The sequence below is a fragment of the Pteropus medius genome, unplaced genomic scaffold, assembly GCF_902729225.1.
Source record: "Pteropus medius unplaced genomic scaffold, Ma_sr-lr_union100, whole genome shotgun sequence".
Classification (NCBI taxonomy): domain Eukaryota; kingdom Metazoa; phylum Chordata; class Mammalia; order Chiroptera; family Pteropodidae; genus Pteropus; species Pteropus medius.
Window position 1 is genome coordinate 3,113,893 of NW_024356248.1, and position 15,437 is coordinate 3,129,329.

A 15,437-nucleotide genomic window follows, 5' to 3' on the forward strand; every position below is an offset into this window, starting at 1 on the left:
AAATGTTCTTGAATTTAATTTGTCCATTTAGATTCTCAAATTCTTAGTCGTTTCACGCAGGGATTCAAATCTATATTTTGAAATAAGCAATTGCTTATCGACTGACTTTGGCGAGAAGACAGTGAAAATGCTAGTTTAGGTTTTCTCCGTAAGGCAAGGAGGGAGCAGGGTGATCAAAGGGGCCTGGGGAGCTGTGGGGAGGGCGGGGGGCGGGGGGCCGTGACGCAGCAAGCACAATCCACATAATCAAGCACAGTTATACATCACCTGCTTCCGCGTCCTGGGCGCTGAGATGGGGACTCTGGACACTGGCTTACACTTAAACAATTCTAAGAGGTAGTTGTTAACAATCGCCATGTTGAGTATGAAGAAAGGCACTGAAATGGCTAACTTGACTTAAATCCACTTAAGGTCACACAGCTGATGGGTTGGTTAGTCACATGGTTGGAATTCAAAGCCGGATTTATTTAACCCCGGAGTTTGTGACCCCTACAACCTTGTGTTCTGGGAGAAACTGGGTCGGAAGGCAGCTGGTAGTTAAATGGTTTCCTCCTGGATTATACCACATCGTGCAGAAATGCACATTTCTGTTTCCGGGGCTTATTAATGTGGGGAGCACAGTTTTGTGGGCATTCTCGAAGTTCAGCTTCCATGCTCCTTGGTTTATGAAGGCGCTCATGTCCACAGAATTAGCTGTGTGGTCAGGGACTGGTTTTCTAGCCTGGTTCTTGGGAAAGCCACTATCTGTTCAAAGCACTTGCCTAATGCCCATTGCTGGGCTTGGCGTTACATTTCAACTTTTTTTTTTTTTTTCTGACAAACTAAAAACCATTGCAGTAGCCCCTTGTGGGTGGTGAGAGCTGCATCCTGCAATCTTTGAATACCACTTTGCACCTGAAAACATTTTAATAATCCCCCCTTTAGTCTTTTCATAGGCCACTGTGACGTGATGGGTTGGGATGTGGATCCTGAGGGATCTGCCACACTCGTGATTCAAAATTATGACTCAGCAAAATTATAAATTATGACAATTGTCAGAGGGCCTCTGAAGTTCCACGAAAATGTTTAAGCTGTACATTTCAAGGGTCTGCTCTGCTTTCAGCAAGGTAAATGAAAAACAATCTACAACATAGTAAGTACTAAAAGGAGACAGAAAAACCTTTGGGATTTATTGACTGGCAGGTGTATACCTTGTGAAATTCTAAGATTGTTATCAAAATTTAGAGCTTGCTTCTATCAGTTTATAAAGCTTTTGCCCACTACTCAGTCCTGCCCTGTGGGAAGCATTCTCAGACTTTTGGTGGCTTTCTCTTCCAAAGCTCAAAATAATCTGTGGTTGTATTCTAGGGCTTCCTCTCTACTATCTTATCAAGCAGAGTGCTCTTCTGGTTCACATTCATCCCTCAGGGAAAGGAGGCAGGGCGGCCAAATGAGGCATCTTTAAAGACAATAACTAAAGAGCTCAGAATCTATATATAGCTCAGAATCTATATATAGCCTCGCAGAGATCTCATCTGAGTTTGACCAGGTGATTTTAGAAGTTAGTAAAGAACAAGTTGGCCTTGAGATACGGCTAGAAATGTCTTCATTCATTCACTGAACGTTTCCTCTAGCCCGCTATGTAACACTTTAGGGATGCAAATGGCAAGAAAGAGCTCAGATAAACAGGCAATTACAATCCAGTTTGGCAAGTGGTGTGAAAGCACTCTAAGAGGGGCAACTAGCCTATAGGGAATAGGAAGGAGTGGATAGACATGTCAGAGATTTCTAGAATTTAAGAGCAAGTATCTAAGTTGAGAGTTGCGGGTTTAATAGGGGTTGGGAAGGGCAGAATCAAAAATGCAACACGGACAAAGATGAAGAGCAAAGTCAAGGAACGCATCCTGAGTGTGAATGATTAGGGTTCAGGGTCAAGGAGAGAGCACTGATAAGGTTCCGGAAAGAGGTAAAACCCGAATGGGGGAAGTCTTTATATACCATATAAAGAAGCCTTAGTTTTGGTTTTCAGCTAGGGAGCCAGTGAAGGATTTTTAAGTAGGATGATGATTTCCAGTGTGGAAAATTATCAATAGGTAGTAAAATCAAGAGTTTGGGAAAGATTCGAGAATAAAGCAAAGTGGAGGGATTCCAGAATTACTGAACTGGAATGACCAGCATTTGGGTACAATTATGGGTGAAGAGCAGAGGGCAAAAGGAAGGAATTTGTATTTTTCTGGCTTGGGAAGCTTAGATGGAAGGTGGTAGTAGGATAAACACGTTTAGAGAGAAAGATGGGCACATTTCTGGACATTCTGAGTTGGAGGTGCCTGTGGCGAGGTTGAGTAAGCACTTTAAAACAGGTCTATGTGTAATGGTGACAGTTTTGCGAGAACTGACGAATGGGATGCAAAGAGAAGTTGCACATTAAAATCATCGGGTCAGCTTTAAAAAACACAATCCTGAGCCCCATCTGCAGAGATTCTTATTCAGTTAAGGTTAGGACTAGTGAAATTATACATACATGAACAACAAGGACGCGAAATCGTAAAACGGGAGGAGGTGGAAGAAAATCAACATATTGGGGGATATTATTAAAGCAGAGCTTGCTTCTCAAAGTCGGAGAGAGGCCTGAGCCGATTCCACTTTTTGACAATGTCTGTGTACTTTAACATGCCAGAATTACAAAAATTGAGGTATATTTTAAATATTTAGGTTTAGCAAATCAATGCTTTTTGACATACAGATCCAATGACTACGTATAACTCCTCTAGAAGTAACATTGAAAGTCCACATTTGCAGCCTTTACAAATGGCCTTGCTGTCCTCTTCCAAACACTTCTGGAGTCCAATTTAACAATATCTGAAAATTTCAAAATGCTCATATCTTTTGACCTTGGAAAATGTGCCTTCTCGCAAGAAAAACAAATACAAAAGGATGGTCGTTGCAATATTGTGTTTAATAATGAAAACTAGGGAGGGAAAGTCAAAGTGTCCCTCATCAGGAATTGGATTAAATATCCATACAATCCAATCCTGTGCGCGGGTTAAACAATGAAATAGGTCGACATCACTGACAAGATGTCCATGGTTTATTTTCAAATGAGAAAAGCAGATTGCAAGGCAGTTTAAAAAAAAAAAAAAAAACTACTGAGAAAAGTAAGTTATAACTTCTAGCTTATAAACAGAGGCCTTGTCTCATCACCTCCGTAATATTTATTCAATACCTACCTTTAGCTAAACCTTTATACAGACTTCTTGTTATAATGAAACAAATATTAAGTCATTACAGATACACGGAGAAAAAGGGGCGCGCCGTGGTCGCCGAAATAGCTCAGTTGGGAGAGCGTTAGACTGAAGATCTAAAGGTCCCTGGTTCGATCCCGGGTTTCGGCAGCAGTTTTGGCTGCCACCAGCCTGGCCTTCCTCTCAATGGACAATATCTGCCCCTCTGTGACAAAAACCCAGGCCCGCTTCCTGTGGGCATTCCTACTCGCACGTGGTTGGGCAGGTGCTTGGAGCTGACACAGGTGGATTGATTGGCCCACCCTTTCCCCTTCCGGTGGGAGAAAACTGGAAATCGAGAAGGGGTTTATGTTGTTCCGTTTAAACGCTCAGTGTACCGTCAGTATTCTCTCCCTGGTCTTGGGTCTAGGTGAGACCCCGCTCTCCCCACTCACTGAGCGCCCCTCACTTTCTTCCAGATCCTCCCAGATCTCCCTCTTTTTTCCTGTTCCCGAGTTCACGTCAGGGCCTCCGGCTGCATCGCCTTCACCTCCCGCTAGGACCCGGGGTGGGCCAGGACTCCGCGGGATGGCGACAGCCCGGACCCCCTCTCCGCCAAAGAAATCCTCGATTTCGACTAGTTCCAGCTGGTTTAACGATAACCAGGACTCGGGACAGCTTTTGGTGGGGAAGTTGGCGGTGGGCAGATCGGAAGCCCTTTCTGGTTTATGACAAATATATTTTTAATATAAGTATGTCCAGATATTGCATGGAATATAACAAGCACATAATCATTGTGTCTCTGAAATTCAAATGTAACTGTATTTTTGTTGGCTAAGTCGCAAACCACCACTGTACATTGTATCGTCGCCCTTACCCCCACTCCCACCCCCACCCCGAATGCGCAAAGACACTCTGAAACTCCAGCCAGAACGAACTGGACTTCTGGGGGTGGTGGAGGAGGGGCGGTAGTGTCTTATTCACATCACCTCGCAGTTTACAAAACGCATCTACATGGATCAGCCGATTTGATTTTTTCTCACCGCCACCTGACAAAGACCTTGGCGGGATCCCCAGGAAACCCCCGGAATCAGCCATCCCACCTGTCCCCAGGCTTCCAGAATTGTCCACCCTGGTCTGGGATGGTGATAGAGGAGAGGGAAATTTGGAGGCTCTGGACTGAATCCTAATTTGAAAAAAATCTTGTTAAGAAGATGAGCCACCCCACTCAAGGTAAGCACAGTGCAACACACGCTTACGGACCAACGGCCGCCTTCCCTCTGCCTCAGCGCCAGGCCCGGCCCAGGGGGCAAGGGAGGCGGGGAGGAATGAGATCCAGTCCTCGCAGTCTCAAAATGCGGTATGGTGAAAGGCAAAATGTAGAAATATTGCTTTTGGACACGTTAAATCCTCTCCCCTTTCTGTTAATCTGTGCCAAGATACTAGTTGATAAGGGGCTTGATCCCCCATTTCTTTGGGTTCTTGGGTGGAAGGATGCGTTTTGATAAGAGACTCTGGAAAAATCCAATGTAGATCAAAAGGAAGGAAAACAAAATGGTGGAGTAAGAAATCGCACAGTTCAAACTTGGCATGCTGCATGTTCGCCTGTGAATTTCGTGTGTCCATTTGGCTAGCCATGGTGCCAGGTTGTTCGGTCAAATGCCAGTCTAGATGGTGCTGTGAATGTTTCTTTTAGATGTAATTAACATTTAAATCAGTAGACTGAGTAAAGCAGATTATTCTCCATAATGTGGGTGGGACTCGTCCAATCATCTGAAGGCATAAGAACAAAGACTGGGGTGTCTTGATGAAGAGCAAATTCTCAAGACTGTAATAGACAAAATCTGCATGACTCTACAGATTGCCGCCCTGCTGAGGTTGGACTGCAACATCTGCTCACCTGAATTTCCAGCCTGTTGCCCTACCCAACAGATTTTAGACTTGTCAGTCCCCACCTTCCAGTTTCTTAACATAAATCTCATCTTTCCATCTGTCTGCCTATCTATCTACCTATCATCTATCTATCTATCTATCTATCTATCTATCTATCTAGCATCCATCCATCCATCCATCCATCCATCCATCCATCCATCCCTGACAGCATGCTTTAAAGTGTTACACACAGGTAAGAGTGAAGGGTGAGATTATTATTGCTTGCTAGGGGGAAAATTCACTGAGCATAGGCCAGCCACCTTGGAACCATGAAGGCAGATGCCATACTTTTAGAAAATGTTGGGCCTTTGCCCTGAAAGAGCAAACGTTTCCCAAGTTCCAGGAAAGGAGGAATCCCCCTGGAAAGTACTTGGGATACAAGAAAGAAGCTCCAAGAAGACAGGATGTGTGTGCCTGAATTGTCATTCTTGTCTGCCGGGCGTACTCTTACCTTCCAAGGCACAGTTCTAGTGTCTTTTTTTCCTGCCAGGTTCTACGTTGCCTGTGTTACGAAAGCACTGCATATCCCCCTCTGTTAAAGCATTGACTACCCGGCTTCCAAAGGTTTGCCACCCATACCCTTGCCTGCTAGACCTGTGCTTGATCACAGTGCAGGGGAGAAAAAGGCCAGGGGTGGCGCTGGTCACCAGGAGCTTCCCAGAAAGGTTGGAGGTTAGGCCGAGTTCTCAGATGTGCTGCGGGCGGACGACAGGGAAGGAGTGAAAGGGAGGTGGCGGTCCAGTTAAAGGGAACAGCACGTGCAAAGGCCCAGAGGGTTGAAAGGGCGGGTACGGGTGAGACAAGGGGAGGGCGGGTTCAGCCAGCGACGCGCGCGGTGACTAGAAGCCAGAGGGGGCGGGGCAGGCGAGAGGGGAGGGGCCAAGAGCGTGACCTCGGAGCTCCAGCCAGTGGTGGCTGCCAACGCTTCTGGCCAGAGCCAGGATCATCTCGTCCTTCCAGCTAATGAGCTCCGCGCTCCTTTTTGAGGCGCGCACCTGCGGTGAGGACTAGGGGCTGCGAAGTGGCGCTTTTGCTTTTCGGAAGAAGGGGCAACCTCCTGCTGCTAACGCTGAACTGTGGTCGCCGACCCTGTGAGCTTTGAGTTTGGGGCAAAGAAACGCACAGGGATGATGACAGCAAGTAAACGGCTTCTCTTCCCTCCGCAGGGTTTGGCAGAACTCAGGATTCACGTTTGCCAGGGACTCTAAATGAAACGGGCGTGTTTCATTTCATTTAAGAAATCTGTTCGCAGCTGCCCAAGAAAGACCTCCTTCCAGACTCCCTGGATCGGAATCCGATTGAATTACATACAAAAGAGACTGGGAGCTCGTCCGGGACGATGCCCGTTAGCTTGCGGCGCAAACGACGACGCAGTCTTCATTGATCCGAGGGAAAGTTTTCTTGTGAGCCCGGATAGCTCAGTCGGTAGAGCATCAGACTTTTAATCTGAGGGTCCAGGGTTCAAGTCCCTGTTCGGGCGGAGTGTTTTTTCTTCCCTTTTCCAGTGTAATTTAAAAGATGAAACCCAGCTTTAAAGCTCTGCGTTTGTTAGCCGGTTTCCGGTAGAGAAAGGAGTGAAATCCCGGAGCGTATACACTTCCTATCCAACCGCTTTCCAGGGAAGAGCCAGGGCCTCCACGAGTACTGGTCCTCGAGCAAAGGCCTCCGAGACACTGCAAGTGCTTGGCTCTAGGAACTAAATAAGCTGATTTATTCTGCAATCACCGGCCAGTCTGCGAGGTCCAAACTGTAATCAAAGGAGGGGGGAACAGACGCACCCAGCAAGTCCCTCAGACTGTCCCCCCACCCCCCCCTTATCCCCCAGGCGCCGACCCCCCCCCTTGGCTCTCCTGTCCGCGGCTACTTGGGGACTTGGGTTTCCTCTTGCTAGGTGCCCGCAAGAATATGGCACGCATCCTGCACCTTTCCACCGCCCCTTATTACTCTTCTAAATCTAGAGAATATTTCTGCACTCTGAAAAGGAAGGGACCACCAGCTAGAATCTGAGGCACCAACCAGAGCAACAACCGCCCCTCTCAAACGAATTCAAATCTCTCTCCCTCCCCCAAAGAGTGACTCTGAATTCCAGGAAGAGTTGAGGTTGAGACGGCAGCTTCTGGAAAGGAAGAGGGTGCATGTGGGGAAAGCGCATCCAAGGGACTGGATGTTCCCGGTGTTCAAGTCCCGGTGACAAGTCCCGGTGTTCGAAAAACAACAACAACAAAAGTTAGCTCCCGCCGACTACAAATTCATAAGGGAAACATTCAGCTTCTGAGAGGTTTTGAGAAAGCTGGGTTATGGACACAAGAGAAGTTCGGACATGGATTCCCCAAGACTAAACTAATTTTCCCCGAGAGGACCATCCTTTCTTAGCTAGAGATGGGGCCTTCCTTGCTTCTGCCAGGCAACAGAAGAAAATTGGTCTCGATTTCCCCATTAAGAAGATGGAGATGTAGTCTGCTGCCTTCGTGGCTGAGAGACTGGTACCCAGGGAGTCTTGGTGAGTGGGCCAGGGCCAGGGCCTAGGCCAGGGCCAGGATGGAGATAGGGCCAAGTGGGCGCAGGGCCTCCGTCCATGCAGGGTCGCCTTGTCTCGGGCTCACATAGACCCACAGCCACCTCCCCCTTTTCAAAGCATAGCTTCCTCAGCAGTAGAAACAGAATAGTACTGACAGCATTCATCTCATAAACTTGTGGAAATCAAATAAAACAACACGCATGCGCAGTACTTAATAGAGCCCTTGCTTAAAAACAAGGTTTCAATACATTGTAGCTATTATTATTAAAGAACTTTCTAGGCTGGAAACTAAACATATACATTGAAACAGGTAAGGAACCTTATCAAAGAAATAGATTTCCAATACACCCAAGATCATATGTTCATATTCATGAGACTTGTGTTGGTCGGTCTGTGCTAAAGGGACAGCCACGGTCACTGATCCAAAGAGGAGAGTTCTGGTTGGTTACGAGCGGCTTCTTTCTTGAAGATAGTACATTATGGGGCTCCCATGGCATTCCAGGGATAGAAACAATATAAGGAGTTGAATTTTTCTTTTTCCTGAGGGAGTGCCTTGGAAAGTGATCAAGTCCACTTTTGACAGCTTTGAAAAGTGAGTTTCTTTGCTCCATTCTCTGACTGAAAGACTACAGAGCAGGCCAGGGCAAGCAGAGGACAAGGATGGAGAGTACTGAGGCTTCCTAGTTCTCCCTTCCTTTGCTCTAGTTCACTCCCGCTCCAGGTATGGTTTTCACCCTTTGACGAAAATTGAGAAAAAAAAAAAAATAAATAAATAAACAAACAAAAAAACGACTAGAGTCGTTTTGGAGCTGGATAGCTCCGCTTTGGAGCTGGATAGCTGTGGTTCAACTCTGGACGATTTGGCTCAAATTAGTTATTCCATTTAAAAATTATGATGTTATCATATGAACCTCACGGCAGGGTGGGCGTGGGTGGGGACTGCGTGGATGTCTTTGTTCATATTAGGGTCTTAGGAGAGAGAGAGAAAGCAAGGCAGAACGCGAAACTCTCCTCGTATGAGAGGAATTACTTTTCTCATTCGCAGCTCTCAAAACCTCAGAGCTAAAAACACTGCTATTTGGAAGGTGAAATTAAGAATTGAAAGGTTGGAAATGGATCGCGCTCTCTCTTTTTTAAATTTCCTTAATGGCATAGAAACTGCCTTCGAGCTCGCCGAAATAGCTCAGTTGGGAGAGCGTTAGACTGAAGATCTAAAGGTCCCTGGTTCGATCCCGGGTTTCGGCAACGGTTTTACTGGCATATTTTAGGACAGGACTGGAGTCCATCGCTTTCGTTATAACATCTCTGTTGGCTCGTCCCTTACTCAATCGCGTTGTATGTTTGTATCTAATATCCGCCCCCCCACGTCTCTTAGCAGGCACGTGGCAATGAGACAAGTGTTTAGTACACCAGTATGATGAGACAAAGAGCTTAAACCTCCAAAAGAAAGCATAAATCATTTCATAGCGTGGAAACTAACACATCTGAGTTACAGGCAGAAGACCTTGGATTTGGTCCCCAGTGCAGTCTCATCGGCGACAGACGTGGAGATAGTTTTCAAAAACGTCTGTCTATGCAGCAGACTCACAAGTCAGGGTCCCACCAGCGCGTTAGAAATCTGGTGACGGATGGTTCCCAAGTGGATGCATTGATTTACAAGCACGTGTCTCGGTCCGAAGTATTTCTTGGAAGCTCAGTTTTCTCATCGCGGTTTTAATAAAAAGTGCCTGAACTATTGCTCAGTGCCCAAAGCTGCAGTTACAGCCAGGAGCATGTGTCATGACTCTGATGACAGGTGCACCATTTTTTGGTTAGGTGTTTATTAACGTTTTGAATAAAAAAGTAATACTAGTTTTAGGGAAGTGATATCCCAAGGCAGAGCAGCCCGTGAAGGCAGCCCGTGAAGGCAGCCCGTGAAAGGGCAGAAACTGGAAGATATGCTATCAAGCACTTGTCTTTCTCACCTTCCACCTGGTTCAACCAGATCCAAGAGAGGATCTGGCTGGTCACTTCCTTGGTGGGGGAGCCCAGGAGCGTTTAGGGCGTTTAGCATATCCTCACACCTGCTCTGTGAGAGTGAGGTTGACACCTGCTCTAGTTTGTCTCGGAGTTTAGAAAGCCTCTGTCTGAGCAGAGACTTGAACCTGGACTCTCTGGTTAGAAGTCTGAGGCCCTACTGACTGAGCTACCCGAACTAACGAAGAGCGGGCTGTCTTGTGTTAACGCACAGTAAAAGAGGTCAAGTGGCCGCATTCTTTTTATATTGGGTTGAAATTCTGAGTATTTTGGCTGATTCCCTGAGGTGAAAGTGCAAAATCAAGCTCGAACAGGCGTTTGGCGGGAGAGAGTCTTTATTTCTCCTTTTTTTTCTACACTACCTGCCCCGCGCCCCGGCAGCATCCCAAGCCACGAGGGATTTTCCAAGATTCAGGACGTCTGGGCAGGCCTCGGGTGAACAGAAGGATTTCTAATTCCAGTTTTTGTCTTTGTAGAGCGTCTTGTGGGTGGAGTATTATAAATAATTGATCGAGTCTCTAACCATTCACTGGACATTCATTGAGTGCGTGCCGCGCTCCAGGACCTAAGCCCGCTTGCGGGGCCGCAAACTCTCAGTTCCCGTCATCAGTAGGGCAGGAAGACACGCAGAACAGAAACGCCCAGTCGAGAGCTTTGACGGTGGGAAGCCGGCCTTTGTGGATGTCTGAGGATCCGGCAGACGCCAGAAGGGGCCCGCCAAGTGTTCCAGGGGCTGGTGACGCGTAACCGAACTTGTGTGTGAATGGTGGCTGCGCCCCTGAAGGTCTGGAAAGAGAATTCTGAGCAAATGGGAAAGAGCGTCTGCTAGGGGCTCTGAACATTTTCCTGAAGCTTCCGTTTGAAAGGTTTTGATCAGGCAAGCTACAGGCTGGATCTTATGTTTTTAGGAAGTCCTGTTAACCTAGGCAGCTGTGTTCCAGATGTAATGAATGAGTCCACTTTTTCATTCGTCCTGTTCCTTCATCGCTATGTCCTTCCTTGAGGCATTGGATGAGATGTCTTGAAAGGAAGGGAGTCCTATCCCGCAGAGCCTCACAACCATTTCAGCCTTCTGGGATCCGGTTCAGGGACACCGCTACGTGGGGGAACCATGAACTCTGCATTCTTTTACGAAGAAACGTATCGGGAACTATGAGCAAAGTTTAAAAAGTGATCCGTTTTGAACAGATATCCATGTTATGTTAAGCAAAAAACAACACAAGATGCTAAACAATATATATGGTATAATATGCATGAAAAAATGAAAGGGTATGTATACGAAGCCTTAAATTATGTATATTTGTATATTTGGCATTTGCATATACATCGGAGATGTTTAAGGATACACAACAATCCAATAAACATTTTGAGGAAAGGCAGCGGAGTGTGTGAGAGGAGGCTGTCCCCTTTTCCTTTAGGTACATCTGTATTATTAGATTTTAAAAAACAAACATATATTTTTTCCCCTAATAAATTATGCGACGAACAAAAAAAATTATGGCACCCTCTGGGATCACATAGCCTATGTTTTCTACAGATCACAGCAAAGAAAGGTTAAAATATACACAAATTTCCTTCCCAGCAGGAGATCCCTCCATGCCTCATGGTTTTGCAGGAGAGTTGTTTGGTATTGAAAAGTCACAGATGAATTAAGTGCAGTTTTTACCAATGAAGATATGGATCCCTAAGAATCAGAAGACAAATCTGGGCTCAACCAAGAACACTAAACCCAGCCCCCACCCCCACCCCAGGAAAAGAGCCTTCTGTGCCATGAGGACAATTCTGGGGTGAGCCTTTGGCCAAACCTCAGCTCTTTACTATAGTGCTAGGGTCACAGTGGCTGCAGAGTCCTGCTGTGAATGCTGGAGAGCACGGAGGCCCCAGTCCTGTTCTGCTAGGACAGGCTAGATTGACAGGTACCAAACACTGAAGTAAAGTCTCAAACTGTACATAATCAAGTGTTAATAGTGTGGCACTGCCTGCTTGGCATGGAGACAGTTACCTGGAGCTGTTTGTGTTTCATTTAACACCTCATAGTGCTTTTTTGTTTTCTGTCCCCCTCCTCACCATCCCTTTTCCCACATTCTAAGTTCCTTTGGTTTGAGAAGTTTCCTGCCTACCTGTAAAAACAGGGACCAGGACTTGCCCAGAGATCGCTGCTTGATCCTCTGCCAGTAGAGTTAGGAACTGGGGGCTCTGAGCCTGTCTCTGTTGTGGCATACACCATAATCGACCTTAAATACCTGTTTAATGAGCCTGTCTTTCCTCTCCTCTAGAATGTTTCTGCTGTGAGGGCAGAAACTCTCTGTATATCCCCGATGCCTGGGTCAGTGGCCGGCACAAAGCAAACTCTCAAAAACTGTTGAATGAACGGATGGGGAGTTGAAAGAGGGCCATGGGTTAGAGAAGGCTTTCGGAGGAGGAGCAGGGGCAGAACTAATCCTCGGAGTTTTTGTTTGGTAAAGAAAAGGGGAAAATGTTCCTGTTAAAGTGAATGAAAACTCTCTCCACCCCCCATTCAGTTCTGTGGCATTCAAATGGAAAAAAATTGTCCTGAGAAAGTCCGATGCCACTCTGTGCCACCCTGACTTACTTTCCTTATAGCGCTTACCTCCATCTGAAATTCTGTGTATTGGCTTGTTTATAAACCATCTCTTCCTTCTGTCACTCTCTCATGTAAGTGGCACTGGGCAGTTGCCTTGTTGGTTAGGACCTTGTCTTTTTTGTTGCTATTTTTTTGTTTGGTTTTGCTTTACGTCATTTTTTATTTCTGCATTCCTACAACCCCAGGATTTAGAACTTGGCACACAGGATCTTAAGAAGTAACTGTTGACTACTTCCACAGTGAACGTTTTTACTGCACAATGTGCCCCTCCCCCTCCCCCACAATGTAGTATTGTTTCACGTAGACATTTTCTTTGTATCTTCCAAACCATCATTTCTGAAGTTGTTGTTACACTTTCTAATTCTGGCGAAAAAATCATTAACTTTCAGATTAAAATGTCATTGCCACTTAACCATTCAGGCTGTCTTGGCTACTCCCATCTGGAGGCCTAAGATTACAAATGAGAAATCCCAAAAGCTTGCCATCGTTAAGTCCTCAAGATTTCGGTAACGACTGTTCTGTTACTGCTTGAGAATGAGGGGTACTCTCTACCACAAATCGGACTGCAGCCCAAGAGAATATATAAACCCACTGGATCTTGAATCTAATGCATCAACCACTTGACCATTATGGCACTTGCCGCGAGCAACTACTGAAAAGTTTCAGAACAATTAAAAATTTTTTATTCCTGATGTAAAAGAACAGTACTGTATAGTGAAAAAAAAAGTTCTCAATAACATTTATTATATTCTGCTAATTTTTCATCTCCAGTCACCAGAAGGGCTGGAGCCAGGTGGAAGTGATTGAGAAGACTCACCTTCCCGTGTGAGAACCTAACGACTTGGAATGAGTTTCTTTCCTTTCCATAATGGGCGAGTAGGACTGAAAATTTTAAATGAGTTAGGGTTTTTTTTTTAATAATCTTTTTACTTCTTTCCATTATTTCCTTTCCTGCAGCAAAACGAAAACGACTCTGGTGGGACTCGAACCCACAACCTTTGAATACCCCTATTGGTCTAGAAGTCCAATGCGCTATCCATTGCGCCACAGAGCCAGGTACAGAGCGTCTTTCCTGCGTTGCTTACATCAAAGCAGAAGCGGTGTCTGCCCGAGGGCCATTAGCCTTAGCCGGTGGGTGAGGTCATTCACCCTTTCTCCGAGAAACCATGTCTCCTGTGTCGTCACGAAGAATCGTGGATCTGACTCGCGCTTGAGAGTTCGAAATTGTTTTTCAAATTTCTCTCCGTGAGCGATCATCCGGCATCAACTCTCAGCGTCTTTCCACATCCGGAAGAAAAAAATCTTTATGTGGTGTTATTCTGTCCTGGAAAGCCCTCGGCGGACGCGGTTCCATAGTGTAGCGGTTAGCACGTCTGCTTTACACGCAGAAGGTCCTGGGTTCGAGCCCCAGTGGAGCCACGGTCTACTGACATCATTTTCTAAAAACATTTTAGGGCAAGGTTTCCTTTTGCTACCTGATCTTGCATTTTGCTCCAGGAAGCGGGAGACGCTGCGGTTTCTCCCGGGGCTCCGCCCTGGGCCTGAGCCGGCTGTACAGCCTCACTTGCCTGCGCGCCCGCGCAGATCTGTCGCCGAGGCTGCCCCCCTGTGGTCCCTCTCGGGAGGTGCATGCAGACCCGCCCAACCCGGGTCCCCGCGCGCCGCCTCGCCTGCGCCCTCCTCCTGCTCTCTCCTAAGCCCTGCGTGAGCTGTTTTTAAAAGTTGCTGCCACCACTCAGTTGAAGGATATCCCGAAGGCCACCTCCGTTTTTTGTTGATTAACTCCAAGTCCACTGACCTCATGCTTTATTTAAATTAAAAATACTTTCCTCTCTCCCTCACTATCATCTTTAAAGAACAGCCACTCTCTGTCCATGACAGTTTGGATATAACTTCTGAAATGTTTTCCTGATCATCAGTAGAACTGGAAACTCGCTCCATCCCCCATTCAGTTCTGTGGCATTCGGACTCATGGGGCCAGGGCACCTCGTTGCTCATTTTCCCATCTTTCCTTCCCCCACTCCTAGGTATTGTTTAAGGACAAATTATTCCGACACTCGTCGAAATGGTAAAGAAGACTTTATTTAGGACTATTACAACAAAAGTCAAGACTATGGCAATGCAGGAGATAGATTGGGCTCAAATCTGAATATACTGAAGCCAGCTGGGAATTTATAGCCAAAGAGCAGAGTTGGGTGGGGATGGGGGTCAGATGGAAAATTACTAGGAGGAGACAGCAAGGTAAGTGATTCTCGCTACACTGACTTAATAGGATTCTTGCTGACTCAGGGTGATCAAATTCAAGAAATTTGATCAGATATCTGTCAAAGGTGATCAGATGTGAAGGGTGGGGAGTTTGTCATTAACCGACTTCATAGGATTCTTGCTAAAACTGGGCAATGCAGGCAGAAGGCAGGGTGGGGGCCAAGGTCTAGGCCTAGTGGAGAAGAGTTTGGTCAAGGACGGTCTTCATACTCCACCCAGTTCCTAGTCTGGGATAGGCACATGATTCACACTTATTGAATTTAAGGTCTTTCTGAGAAAAAGAACATTTTCAATAGTGGTATTTAAAATTTTTTGATCTTCTTGCGAAAAAAAATTTAATTCAATCTCTTTCATACTAATTGAATGTCGTCCAGCAAAGAGGAAGATCAGGCTTTTTGGAGTTTGTCTTTCAAGGTTCTCAGAGTGCCCACTTTGCAGAGAAATGGCTTGTCAGAGATCATTATACTCTCTGACCTAAATGTAAAACCTGAAACTCTCAGGTGTTTCTTCTAGAAGAAGATATAGGAGAAAACCTTTGAGATCGTTGGTTAGGCAGGATGCAAAAAGTATGATTCTCCCAAATGAAAAATTAGTCAATTCAACTTCATCAAAATTAAAAACATCTGCTCTTCTAAAGACACTCTTAAAGGAAAAGGCAAGTACCAGACTGAGAGAAAAATATTTGCAAAAGGCTTATCTGATAAGTCTACTATTTAGAATTTTTTTTTCCAAAAAAACCTCTTACAGTGCAATAATAAGAAAACAAACAACCTAATTAAAAAGAGAAGGGCCCAGATCTGAACAGAAGATATACCAAAGAAGATATAAAGATGGAAAATAAGCATATACAACCTTATTATTCATCAGGAAAATGAACACAAAAATCACAATAAAATACCAC

General features: G+C 45.8%; 5 non-coding genes across 5 annotated transcripts; 4 read left to right on the plus strand and 1 right to left on the minus strand.

Moving 5' to 3' along the window:
* Positions 1-3,298: 3,298 nt before the first annotated feature.
* TRNAF-GAA (transfer RNA phenylalanine (anticodon GAA)) lies at positions 3,299-3,371 on the plus strand. Its single transcript has one exon. It is a non-coding gene; the product is annotated as a tRNA-Phe (tRNA).
* A 3,168-nt stretch (positions 3,372-6,539) lies between these two features.
* On the plus strand, positions 6,540-6,612 carry TRNAK-UUU (transfer RNA lysine (anticodon UUU)). Its single transcript has one exon. It is a non-coding gene; the product is annotated as a tRNA-Lys (tRNA).
* A 2,210-nt stretch (positions 6,613-8,822) lies between these two features.
* Positions 8,823-8,895, plus strand: TRNAF-GAA (transfer RNA phenylalanine (anticodon GAA)). Its single transcript has one exon. It is a non-coding gene; the product is annotated as a tRNA-Phe (tRNA).
* Positions 8,896-13,239: 4,344 nt separating this feature from the next.
* TRNAR-UCU (transfer RNA arginine (anticodon UCU)) lies at positions 13,240-13,325 on the minus strand. Its single transcript is given in 2 exon segments — positions 13,240-13,275; positions 13,289-13,325. It is a non-coding gene; the product is annotated as a tRNA-Arg (tRNA).
* Positions 13,326-13,617: 292 nt separating this feature from the next.
* TRNAV-UAC (transfer RNA valine (anticodon UAC)) lies at positions 13,618-13,690 on the plus strand. The gene has a single exon. It is a non-coding gene; the product is annotated as a tRNA-Val (tRNA).
* The last annotated feature ends 1,747 nt before the right edge of the window (positions 13,691-15,437 follow it).